The sequence below is a fragment of the Oncorhynchus keta genome, chromosome 5, assembly GCF_023373465.1.
Source record: "Oncorhynchus keta strain PuntledgeMale-10-30-2019 chromosome 5, Oket_V2, whole genome shotgun sequence".
Classification (NCBI taxonomy): domain Eukaryota; kingdom Metazoa; phylum Chordata; class Actinopteri; order Salmoniformes; family Salmonidae; genus Oncorhynchus; species Oncorhynchus keta.
Window position 1 is genome coordinate 24,187,393 of NC_068425.1, and position 13,380 is coordinate 24,200,772.

The window sequence follows — 13,380 nt, forward strand, 5'->3', positions numbered from 1 at the left end:
ACTCTGGTTATTTTCATGATTGTACAGAACTGAAAAGCACATCTGCATATTGTTTCTCATAGTGGTGCTCTGAATAGAAACCCTAACTTCTTAGACATAAATGATTCAAATTACTCCTCACCCACGTTTGACCTCTGCATGTATATTTTCTGGTCATTTCAATCATGGGGATCTTTTTGAAGACATTGTCCAAACCCACAGCTTCTGTGTGGTCAGTGCACTGCACAATTAATGTCAACACAATACATTTGTTTATTATTGTTTTTAATTTGACCTTTATTTAACTAGGCAAGTCAGTTAAGAACAAATTCTTATTTTCAATGACGGCCTAGGAACAGTGGGTTAACTGCCTGTTCAGGGGCAGAACAACAGATTTGTACCTTGTAAGCTTGGGGATTTCGGTTGCTAGTCCAACACTCTAACCACTAGGCTACCCTGCCGCCCCACATTGATGAGAGGATCCAAAGTACACTGGTTATTTTCAGAGAAAAGAGAGGCAGAAAGAGGGAAGAAAGAGAGTAGAAAGAGAGGGAAGAAAGAGAGTAGAAAGAGAGGGAAGAAAGAGATAGGCAGAATGAGGGAAGAAAGAGAGTAGAAAGAGAGGGAAGAAAGAGAGAGGCAGAATGAGGGAAGAAATAGGGAAGAGAGGCAGAAAGAGGGAAGAAAGAGAGTAGAAAGAGAGGGAAGAAAGAGAGGGGCAGAATGAGGGAAGAAATAGGGAAGAGAGGCAGAAAGAGGGAAGAAAGAAGCAGAAAGAGAGAAGAAAGAAGCAGAAAGAGGGAAGAAAGAAGCAGAAAGAGGGAAGAAAGAAGCAGACAGAGGGAAGAAAGAAGCAGAAAGAGGGAAGAAAGAAGCAGAAAGAGGGAAGAAAGAAGCAGAAAGAGGGAAGAAAGAAGCAGAAAGAGGGAAGAAAGAAGCAGAAAGGGTGAAGAAAGAAGCAGAAAGAGGGAAGAAAGTGGGAAGAAAGAGGGAAGAAAGAGAAGCAGAAAGAGGGAAGAAAGAAGCAGAAAGAGGGAAGAAAGAAGCAGAAAGAGTGAAGAAAGAAGCAGAAAGAGGGAAGAAAGTGGGAAGAAAGAGGGAAGAAAGAGAAGCAGAAAGAGGGAAGAAAGAAGCAGAAAGAGGGAAGAAAGAAGCAGAAAGAGGGAAGAAAGTGGGAAGAAAGAGGGAAGAAAGTGGGAAGAAAGAGGGGAAAAAGAAGCAGAAAGAGGGAAAAAAGAAGCAGAAAGAGGGAAGAAAGTGGGAAGAAAGAGGGAAGAAAGAAGCAGAAAGAGGGAAGAGAGAGGGCAGAAAGAGGTGGTATAGACAGTTTTGGCTCTTTGAGGAAGTGAGAAGAACAGGCTATGCAATGTGTGGACGGACATCTGGACGGCTATTTATGTGTGGTCAGTCAAACTGAAAATACCGTGCCTCACTGAACACACAGACTGAAACAGAGACTGGAAAAACACACCATACCATAGAGACAACCTCATAGTTGGTAAGGAGGAGGGGGCTGAACAGGTAGTTCACAACACAACACACAATGAATGCATGCACTTACACTGATGCAAGCACACACACTGAGACGTCGCAAGACAGTGTGCCACCGCAGCACTGGCATACATACATAACAATCAGTCTATTCTTCGTTTCTGACAGGTTCTCACATGCCTGTGCGTAGGTGTGTGCATTCAAATGATTTGCAATCATGTTTAAAATCTCTTAGGATTGAGGTAAATGCCATTATTAGTGTGTGTGTCTGTCTGAGATAAACCTGTGCCCACTACATCTGTCCCAGGGCCTCATTCATCCTCTGAATGTCAACAACCCATCTCTTCAGACACATGTTTCAAACCCAGACAAATATGGTGCTGGACACATGACATAATTATTTGTCATGTATTTTTTTAATTGCTTACCGCAATTTAGCCCTGAGGTTCCAGAGTGTTAGGCCTACGTGGTTTTATGCTCTTCGGGCATTGTGCTGCTTCAGTCTCGTAAGTTGCTCTGGCCACACCTGGGGGGTCTCAATATTAGTGTTCAACTCTGTGTAGCATATCAAAACTGAGTTAAGAGAACACAAAGAACCATAGAAAGGTCTGAAAAGCATGCTCACCTCCCTAGCTGTGCAGGTGCAACGGACATACCAGAGGATGTGGCTGAACCAACAGGTGGTGGTTGTGTCTGATGACAAATCTGTTTGCAATAAAATATCCCTCTGACAGACCACCTGCACCCTCTCACAGATGGACAACTCAAACAGTCAATATTTGCAGTCAAAATCAATCACTGCAGTAGCAATGGATATAAAAACCTTGACAACAGTAGCGGAACAGAGAGATGCAAGAGAAGCTTTTGTGTAGATACACGACTCAGGTTGCCCGAGCTGGATCCTCCAGGACACACAAATCAAAGACAAAAAGCTGACCAGCAGCAGGGATATGGACAGGGGGAGTATGGAATCCAATATGAGCTATTACCTATACTCTTAGAAAAAAAAGGTTCCAAACGGGTTCTCCGGCTGTCCCCATAGAAACCTTTTGAGTTCCATGTAGAACTCTCTGTAAAAAATGTATTTATTTATTTATTTCAGTGTAAACTCAAACACCTGAAACCAAATATCCCAAATATGTAGAAAAAAATAATATATATGTTATATATATATATATACCTATATATGTTTTTATTATATAATCTTTGAGAACTAACAATCACTAATATAAAAGCGAAACATTCAGTGGAATAGAAAAATCCCAAAATAATGCATTTAACAGTATTGATGTTGTTAAGACATTTGAGCAAAAGAACCAGCCATATGGCAAAATGCATAGAATTTATCTTTAAACTGCTAAATGTTCTCTCAGCTACATGGCAGAATATGTATAATCCTGTGGAGGCTGCTGAGGGGAGGACGGCACATAATGGTTGGAACGCAGCAAATGGAATGGCATCAAACACATGGAAACCATGTGGAAACCATGTGTTTGATACCATTCCACTCAATTACGCTCCAGCCATTACCACGAGGCCGTCCTCCCCAATTAAGGTGCCACCAACCTCCTGTGGTAGAATTGCTTAAAAAACTGCATCTATATCTTTCAACTCCATGGCAAAATGTGTAGAAATGCAGGAAATGTACTTTGAAACTGCCAAAATGCATCTCGGCTCCACGGAGAAATTCTAAGAATTGCAGGAAATTTGCTTAAAGAAATGCAGGCCGGGGGCAGCAGGAGCAGAGGGGTGCCAGGAGGAGGAGGGGGTGAGTGGGGCTGTTTAAACAGTCATATAGAATCCAGACTGATGAAACAGACAGGAGAGGGAGAGGGTCACATACAGACGGGCAGGCCTGTCAAAATATCATGACTCTGCCAAGCTCTCAGTGAGAGAGAATGGCCAAGAGACTAGCTGCCGGCCCAGTTGGGTGATCTACAGTTTCCTGCCCCATAGGCCAGGCACGCAGTAATGGACTGCTCCATTAACACTGTAATAATTACTGCCTCTTATTCAGACTGAGATAACCCACTGGGCACACTACGTCATTTCAACATGGATAATTGGGTAATATTTGGTTGAGACATTGACCAATAAGGTTACAACCTATATTCACTCAAAAAGACAGACAAAAGTTAGTTGCATTTGCATTGTGTTATTACTATGCTTTCAAACGTCTAAAAGCACAACCAAATTCCCATGGAAAAACAATGTCTGAGTTTTTGTTTAGTTGTCACCCAAATGTCTATCACTGCACTTTCAATCATTTAAAAGCACAGCAAAGTTCAAATGTCAGACATTTATTTATACAACAGAGGAATGTGATATCACTGTGTTTCATCTAATAGCACAACCACATGACCTGGGTTGCAGTTGAGGTTACATTAAAATTACATGGTGCAAGTGATCAGTGTCGTTTGAGATTCTGCACAGATTATGACAGCAATTGTGAAGATCTCCACAGACCTGCGATGACCTACACATGCTATGTTGATCATGCACTCTATATGATTACATAAGAATAAATATATAGTTACAGTAAACTCAAAATGTGGCCATGGATCTATTACTAATTTTAAGGTTGAATGTTACATTTGTTTGTAAAATAGCTTTAACTGTAGGCTATTTAAGAAATTACAAAAGTACATTTGGTTGACAACACAACCAAATATCAACATTTAAAGGATACGTATGTATTGCTTGTGTAGTTCCACCTGAGCTACTGGCTTATCCCATTCTTTAACTTTTATTTTTGGTTGAGTTGAAGACATTAATCCAACATATACTTTGCTAACTTGGGCTAAGTTAATAGGCTATGTATTGTATTTCAAAAGTGATATTGAATTGTGTTTGGTTGTCAACACAAATAATATTTTAAGGAGATTTCTCTTCTCATTGGATAGTTCCATCTGTGCAACTGTAACGGTTTTCTTCTGGTGAAAGAGAGACGGACCAAAATGCAGCGTGGTGGTTATTCATGTTTTTAATAAAGACGACTATACATGAACAGACTAAACAAAACAAGAAAAGTGAAAACCTAAATAGTCCTATCTGGTGACTGGCAGATCCTGGCTGACTGGCGGATCCTGGCAGACTGGCGGATCCTGGCTGAATGGCGGATCTAACTGATCCTGGCTGACTGGCAGATCCTGGGCGACTGGCGGATCCTGGCTGACTGGCAGATCCTGGCCGACTGGCAGATCCTGGCCGACTGGCAGATCCTGGCCGACTGGCAGATCCTGGCAGATCCTGGCCGACTGGCAGATCCTGGCTGACTGGCAGATCCTGGCTGACTGGCAGATCCTGGCCGACTGGTAGTTCTGGCGGTTCCTGGCAGACTGGCGGATCCTGGCTGACTGGCGGATCCTGGCTGACTGGCAGATCCTGGCTGACTGGCGGATCCTGGCTCACTGGCGGATCCTGGCACACTGGCGGATCCTGGCTGAATGGCAGACTGGCAGATCCTGGCCGACTGGCAGATCCTGGCCGACTGGCAGTTCTGGCAGATCCTGGCTGACTGGTGGATCCTGGCAGACTGGCGGATCCTGGCAGACTGGCAGATCTGGCGGATCCTGGCAGACTGGCGGATCCTGACAGACTGGCGGATCCTGGCAGACTGGCGGATCCTGGCTGACTGGCGGATCCTGGCTGACTGGCGGATCCTGGCTGACTGGCGGATCCTGGCTGACTGGCGGATCCTGGCCGACTGGCGGATCCTGGCCGACTGGCAGTTCTGGCAGATCCTGGCTGACTGGCACTTCTGCCGGATCCTGGCTGACTGGTGGATCCTGGCAGACTGGCAGATCCTGGCTGAATGGCGGATCTAACTGATCCTGGCTGACTGGCAGATCCCGGCCGACTGGCGGATCCTGGCTGACTGGCAGATCCTGGCTGACTGGCAGATCCTGGCTGACTGGCAGATCCTGGCCGACTGGCAGATCCTGGCCGACTGTCAGTTCTGGCAGATCCTGGCTGACTGGCGGATCCTGGCTGACTGGCGGATCCTGGCTGACTGGCGGATCCTGGCTCACTGGCAGATCCTGGCTCACTGGCGGATCCTGGCAGACTGGCGGATCCTGGCTGAATGGCAGACTGGCAGATCCTGGCCGACTGGCAGATCCTGGCCGACTGGCAGTTCTGGCAGATCCTGGCTGACTGGTGGATCCTGGCAGACTGGCGGATACTGGCAGACTGGCAGATCTGGCGGATCCTGGCAGACTGGCGGACCCTGACAGACTGGCGGATCCTGGCAGACTGGCGGATCCTGGCTGACTGGCGGATCCTGGCTGACTGGCGGATCCTGGCTGACTGGCGGATCCTGGCTGACTGGCGGATCCCGGCCGACTGGCGGATCCTGGCAGACTGGCAGATCCTGGCTGACTGGCAGATCCTGGCTGACTGGCAGATCCTGGCCGACTGGCAGTTCTGGCGGATCCTGGCTGACTGGCGGATCCTGGCCGACTGGCGGATCCTGGCCGACTGGCAGTTCTGGCAGATCCTGGCTGACTGGCACTTCTGCCGGATCCTGGCTGACTGGTGGATCCTGGCAGACTGGCGGATCCTGGCTGAATGGCGGATCTAACTGATCCTGGCTGACTGGCAGATCCTGGCCGACTGGCAGATCCTGGCTGACTGGCAGATCCTGGCCGACTGGCAGATCCTGGCCGACTGGCAGATCCTGGCAGATCCTGGCCGACTGGCAGATCCTGGCTGACTGGCAGATCCTGGCTGACTGGCAGATCCTGGCCGACTGGCAGTTCTGGCGGATCCTGGCTGACTGGCGGATCCTGGCCGACTGGCGGATCCTGGCCGACTGGCAGTTCTGGCAGATCCTGGCTGACTGGCACTTCTGCCGGATCCTGGCTGACTGGTGGATCCTGGCAGACTGGCGGATCCTGGCTGAATGGTGGATCTAACTGATCCTGGCTGACTGGCAGATCCTGGCCGACTGGCGGATCCTGGCTGACTGGCAGATCCTGGCCGACTGGCAGATCTTGGCCGACTGGCAGATCCTGGCCGACTGGCAGATCCTGGCGGATCTTGGCCGACTGGCAGATCCTGGCGGATCCTGGCCGACTGGCAGATCCTGGCGGATCCTGGCCGACTGGCAGATCCTGGCGGATCCTGGCCGACTGGCAGATCCTTGCGGATCCTGGCCGACTGGCAGATCCTGGAGAATCCTGGCCGACTGGCAGATCCTGGCTGACTGGCAGATCCTGGCTGACTGGCAGATCCTGGCCGACTGGCAGTTCTGGCAGATACTGGCTGACTGGCGGATCCTGGCAGACTGGCGGATCCCGGCTGACTGGCAGTTCTGGCAGATCCTGGCTGACTGGTAGTTCTGGCAGATCCTGGCTGACTGGCGGATCCTGGCAGACTGGCGGATCCTGGCTGAATGGCGGATCTAACTGATCCTGGCTGACTGGCAGATCCTGGCCGACTGGAAGATCCTGGCCGACTGGCAGATCCTGGCCGACTGGCAGATCCTGGCAGATCCTGGCCGACTGGCAGATCCTGGCTGACTGGCAGATCCTGGCTGACTGGTAGTTCTGGCCGACTGGTAGATCTGGCGGTTCCTGGCAGACTGGTGGATCCTGGCTGACTGGCGGATCCTGGCTGACTGGCGGATCCTGGCACACTGGCGGATCCTGGCACACTGGCGGATCCTGGCTGAATGGCAGACTGGCAGATCCTGGCCGACTGGCAGATCCTGGCCGACTGGCAGTTCTGGCAGATCCTGGCTGACTGGCGGATCCTGGCAGACTGGCAGTTCTGGCGGATCCTGGCTGACTGTCAGATCCTGGCTGACTGGCAGATCCTGGACGATTGGCAGTTCTGGCGGATCCTGGCAGACTGGCGGATCCTGGCAGACTGGCGGATCCTGGCTGACTGGCGGATCTGGCGGATCCTGGTTGACTGGCGGCGCTGGACATACTGGTAGCTCAGACGGCGCAGGGCAGACGGGTAGCTCAGACGACGCTGGGCAGACTGGCGGCACTGGCGGCGCTGGGCAGACTGGCGGCACTGGCGGCGAAGGGCAGACTGGTAGCTCAGATGGCGCTGTGCAGACGGGTAGCTCAGACGGCGCTGGGCAGACTGGCGGCACTGGCGGCGCTGGACAGACTGGTAGCTCAGACGGCGCTGGGCAGACGGATAGCTCAGACGGCGCTGGGCAGACTGGAGAAAAAGGCTCTGGCAGCGCTGGACTGAGGAGCACTGGTGCCTCTGGAATGAGGGGCTCTGGCGCCTCTGGCATGAGGGGCGGTAGCTCTGACAGCGCCGGACAGGCGGGAGACTCTGGCTGCGCTGGAGAGGAGGAAAGCTCCGGCAGCGCTGGACAGGCGGGACGCACTGTAGGCCTGATGCGTGGTGCTGGCACTGGTGGTACTGGGCCACGCACCTCCGGGTGAGTGCAAGGAACAGGACACACCGGGTTGTGAAGTGACTGGAGACCTGGTGTGTATAGCCGGCATCAAATCACCCGGAACTCCAACACACGTTTCAGGCTGAGTACGAGGAACTGACACGGGTGACATCGGACAGCTAACACGCTCCTCAGGGCGAATGACGTGCATACTATGCCAAACCAACAGCTTTCTTTCTACTCTGTCCAATACATCCTCCACACTCTCAGACTCGGCACTCTGCTTCGCCGACAGCTCCAATTCCATCCATGGCTCCTTACGGTAAACAGGGGGAGTTGGCTCAGGTCTGACTCCTGACTCTGCCACACTCTCCCTGTGCCCCACCCCAATACATTTTTGGGGGTGCCTCTCAGGCTTCCAGCCACTCTGCCGTGCTAGCTCCTCATAATGCCGCCTCTCTGCTTTCGCTGCCTCCAGCTCGGCTTTGGGGCGGCAATATTCCCCTGGCTCTGCCCAGGGTTCTTTTCCGTCAAGGATCTCCTCCCAAGTCCATTTATCCAAATAGTGCAGCCTCTCCCACTGCTGCTGCTGCCTCTGTTGCTTCTCCTGCTGCTGCCTTTGCTGCTGCTGCTGTTGCTCCTGCTGCACCTGTCGCTTCTCCTGCTGCTGCTGTTGCTGCTGCCTCTGTTTACCACGCCGCTTGGTCCTTGGTTGGTGGGTGATTCTGTAACGGTTTTCTTCTGGTGAAAGAGAGACGGACCAAAATGCAACGTGGTGGTTATTCATGTTTTTAATAAAGACAACTATACATGAACAGACTAAACAAAACAAGAAAAGTGAAGTTTAATGGCTGTAATAGGAGAAAACGGAGGATGGATCAACAACATTGTAGTTACTCCACAATAATATCCTAAATTACATAGTGAAAATAAGGAAACCTGTACAGAATACAAATATTCCAAAATCTGCATCCTGTTTGCAACAAGGCACTCAAGTAATACTTTTAAAAATGTGGCAAAGCAATTAACTTTTTGTCCTGCATACAAATTGTTTTGTTTTGAGGCAAATCCCACACAACACATCACTGAGTACCACTCTCCATATTTCAAGCATAGTGGTAGCTGCATCATGTTATGGGTATGCTTGTAATCGATAAGGACTGGGGAGTTTTTTAGGATTAAAAAAATAAACAAAATGGTGCTAAGCACAGGCAAAATCCTACAGGAAAACCTGGTTCATGCTGCTTTCCACCAGACACTGGAAGATGAACTCTCCTTTCAGCAGGACAATAACCAAAAACACAAGGCCAAATTAACACTGGAGTTGCTTACCAAGAAGACAGTGAATGTTTCTGAGTGGCCGAGTTACAGTTCTGTCTGAAATCTATCTGAACATCTATAGCAAGACCTGAAAATGGTTGTCTAGCAATGATCAATAACCAATTTGACAGAGCTTAAAGAATTTTGAAATAATAATGGGCAAATGTTGCACAATCCAGGTGTGGTACACTCTCAGAGACTTACCCAGAAAGACTCAAAGCTGTAATCGTTGCCAAAGTTGCTCTACATAAACAGTTATGTAAATGTGATATTCCTGTAATTCATTTTTCAATATATTTTCAAAACTTCCTCAAAGCATGTTTTCACTTTGTCATTATGGGGTATTGTGTGTAGTAAAAAGGCTGTAACACAACAAAATGTGGATTAAGTCAAGGGATATGAACACTGTAACGTTGAAAATTACGTTTTTTAATGGTACAAATTCAACATATTTCATACAAGGTTTGCCTATGTTGAAATTTGGTTACCATAATGACATAAAAACAACAAATCCATATATTTCCACTTAGATTCCACGTCACAATAAGTTGACAAACTATGTTGAAACAACATTGATTCAACCAGTTTGTGCCCAGTGGTAATCCATTACATATTGAGACAAGGGCCAAGGGGGTTAGCCTATATACTGTTGCATTTAGATTAGTCTGTTGGCAACTTGGCATGCTAAAATTATCTCATAATGAACACTTTTCAGCCCCTACATATCCATAAAATGATCAGTCCAATCAGTCAAATGATGGTAGAACTCACTGTTTCCCAGCTATTTAACCACTGGTTACAATAACCGAATACCGAATTGAAGTCCACCATACTGGATTTTAAGACCATAATTGAATTTTAGTCTTGCTAATCAAGATTATCAAGCTCTGTCAGATGAATTCACTCAATGTGAAAGAAAGATCATACAATAGACACTTAACCGCCTTTCTGTCCACAGACACCTCCATTTCCCTGTTGACTCTCAGTGACGGCATATGGAAGATTCCACTATAAAGCCCTCACATCGCTCCCCGTCTCCGTCTCCATTCCAAATCCCCTGCTGACTGAGTCAGACAGTGACAATATTGATGGTGTATTCTCAGTATTAAAGGTTTGTTTTAGTGTCTACAGCCAGGGTTACCCCACCAAAACAGACAGGCAGGGTCTCTGTCCAGCCACTTAGAAAACAGAGTGAGATAGTCTGATGGATACGTGTCCATGCTTTAGCAACTCTATGCATTTTTCTTTCTTTATTATTTCTAATGTTTTTTGTACATACTATGTTGATATTGACTACTGCATTGTTGGGAAGAGCTTGCAAGTTAAGCATTTCACTGTACTCGTGACAAATAAAACTTGAAACTTGCATCCTTTTGCATCAGCTGGTAGTGAATTGTCCTTATTTTGTGTGTTGAATTACACTGAACAAAAATATAAATGCAACATGTAGTGTCGGTAACATGTTTCATGAGCTGAATTAAAAGTCCCCAGAATTGTTCAATACGCACAAAAACCTTATTTCGCTCAAATTTTGTGCACAAATATGTTTACATCTCTGTTAGTAAGCATTACTACTTTGCCAAAATTATTCATCCACCTCACAAGTGTGGCATATTAAGAATCTGATTAAAAAGCATGATCATAACACAGGTGCACCTTGTGCTGGGGACAATAAAAGGCCACTCTAAAATGTGCAGTTTTGTCACACAACACAATGCAACAGATGTCTCAAGCTTTGAAGGAGCGTGCAATTGGCATGCTGACTGCAGATATGTCCACCAGAGCTGTTGCCAGATAATTTAATACCATAGAGAGAAATTTAGCAGTACATCCAACCGGCCTCACAACCACAAACTACGTGTATCCACGCCAGTCCAGGACTTCCACATCCGGGCTTCTTCACCTGCGGTATGGTCTGAGACCAGCCAGCCATGTGAACAGTTGATGAAACTGTGTGTTTGCACAACCAAAGAATTTCTGCACAAAATGTCAGAAACCGTCTCAGGGAAGTTCTTGTTGTCCTCACCAGAGTCTTGACCTGACTGTAACTCTGTCAAATCTTTGAAATGGTTGCATGTTGCGTTTATAGTTTTGTTCAGTGTATAAGTAAACGCAATACTGTTGGGTGCACATGTTTGCATTAGTGAACATAGTGAGAGATTGACTGTCCCCACAGGGAATTAAACGTCTGAACCTTTTGCCCTGTGTCTTGACCAGACCCCTCCCACTCTACACTCACTCCTAAGCACCCTCTCGCTGACCCCTCTGCGTCAGTATCTTCACATCTCTACTGCCCATCTCATTCCCCTGATAGCTGTTTCTACATGTCCTCCAACTCTCAATATTCACTTTCTACCTGCATCTCTATCTCTCCACATCCAAGGCAGTATATCTACCCTGTCTATGCTGTTTGCAATTTCCACATTCATAGAATTTCACATGAAGGTGTGTCCTTACAGAGCTTCTTTATCTTCCATCCCTCACCTCTTCCCTCACTTCCTACTGAACAACAGTCAAAACCTCTAAAGGAAATATTCAAGCCCTTCGTGCAATCGGCAGAGCTGAAAAGCTTTCCAACAACGTAATAGTCACAGGTCTTGATTTGAAACGTTTCTACTTCATCTGATCATGACTTGCCTAGTCCCAACCTCATTTTCTACCCACCAGACAGTGTGTGAAAAATACAAATGAGCCCTGGTACTGTCCCAGACAGTGATGCAGAACAATGTTTAAATTCAGTTCAGGGTCATAAAAAATACAGACACGAATTGGCGGACTAGCTGTTCGAGGCGCCCTCATCAAATGCTCAGTATACTATGTTTTCAAGACCCATGTTGTAATGTTTGGATATGCAACTCTGTACCACTGCAAAATGACTTTAAACAACAATGGATCACCCCTCACAATACATGTGACCATGGTTGACCATGTCATTTCTGTGACTAAACCAAGACAAAGAAAGAAAATAACTAGAAAGAATTTGGTTGAGTTATTTTTGTCTGGTGTAAGTGTGAAGTGACTTTATTGAGGCAGGAGTACTGAATGGTCTATATCAGACCCAGGAGCCCCTCTGGAGCTGGCATGGCCTGATTCGACTCGTCTAACAGGGCACATGCTCTCAACTTATTGTCAACGCTATGCCAGGGTGGCACTCACCGCTCAAGCCATCTCAATCTTTATCTTGGCATTTTGAAATCATACAGTCAAAGTGTGCGAGCTTTGCATGTGTATGTGTGTGTGTACACTTGAACATTGTTGAGTCTAGGTGTCTCCACGCAGAGGTGTATGCCAGGTTCACATACACAGGTGTTTGTGGTAAGAGAGAGCTGGAAAGAGTGGAAACATGGGAATGTGTGAGACTGATTGTGTGCTTGAGTGAATAATTCAAACGTGTGTGTGTGTGTGTGTGTGTGTGTGTGTGTGTGTGTGTGTGTGTGTGTGTGTGTGTGTGTGTGTGTGTGTGTGTGTGTGTGTGTGTGTGTGTGTGTGTGTGTGTGTGTGTGTGTGTGTGTGTGTGTGTGTGTGTGTGTGTGTGTGTGTGTGTGTGTGTGTGTGTGTGTGTGTGAATGTAAGCCTTGATGAGTACGTATGCATGCGCACAGTAAAACATAACATGTGCCTACAATAACACAGGGCCAGACGACCAGACTGCTTGCCTGCATGACTGGCTAACCCTAACCCTGACAGGCTGACTTCACGCCTGGCTCTCACTGCTGTTTGCATTGGAGCTGGAAGCTCCTCAGACACGGGAACACTCAACAAATAGTGTGAAAATAAAGGATTCACACTTATAAAAGGACAGGCTGGCTCACACACAGACACAGAGGAAACTCACATGGTTACACACATCATACACACAGACACAGAGGAAACTCACATGGTTACACACATCATACACACAGACACAGAGGAAACTCACATGGTTACACATATCATATACACACAGACACAAAGGAAACTCACATGGTTACACACATCATATACACACAGACCCAGAGGAAACTCACATGGTTACACACATCCCACACAGACGAAACGGACATGAATACACACATCACACACAGACACAAAAGAAACTCACATGGTTACACACACATCACACACAGACACAGAGGAAGCTCACAAGGTTACACACACATCACAAACACACAAAAATACCGTCTTGTAGGCTGAAGAGGAGTTGAACTGATTTCAGGGAACTAATAGCCTACTGAAAGTAGGTTCAA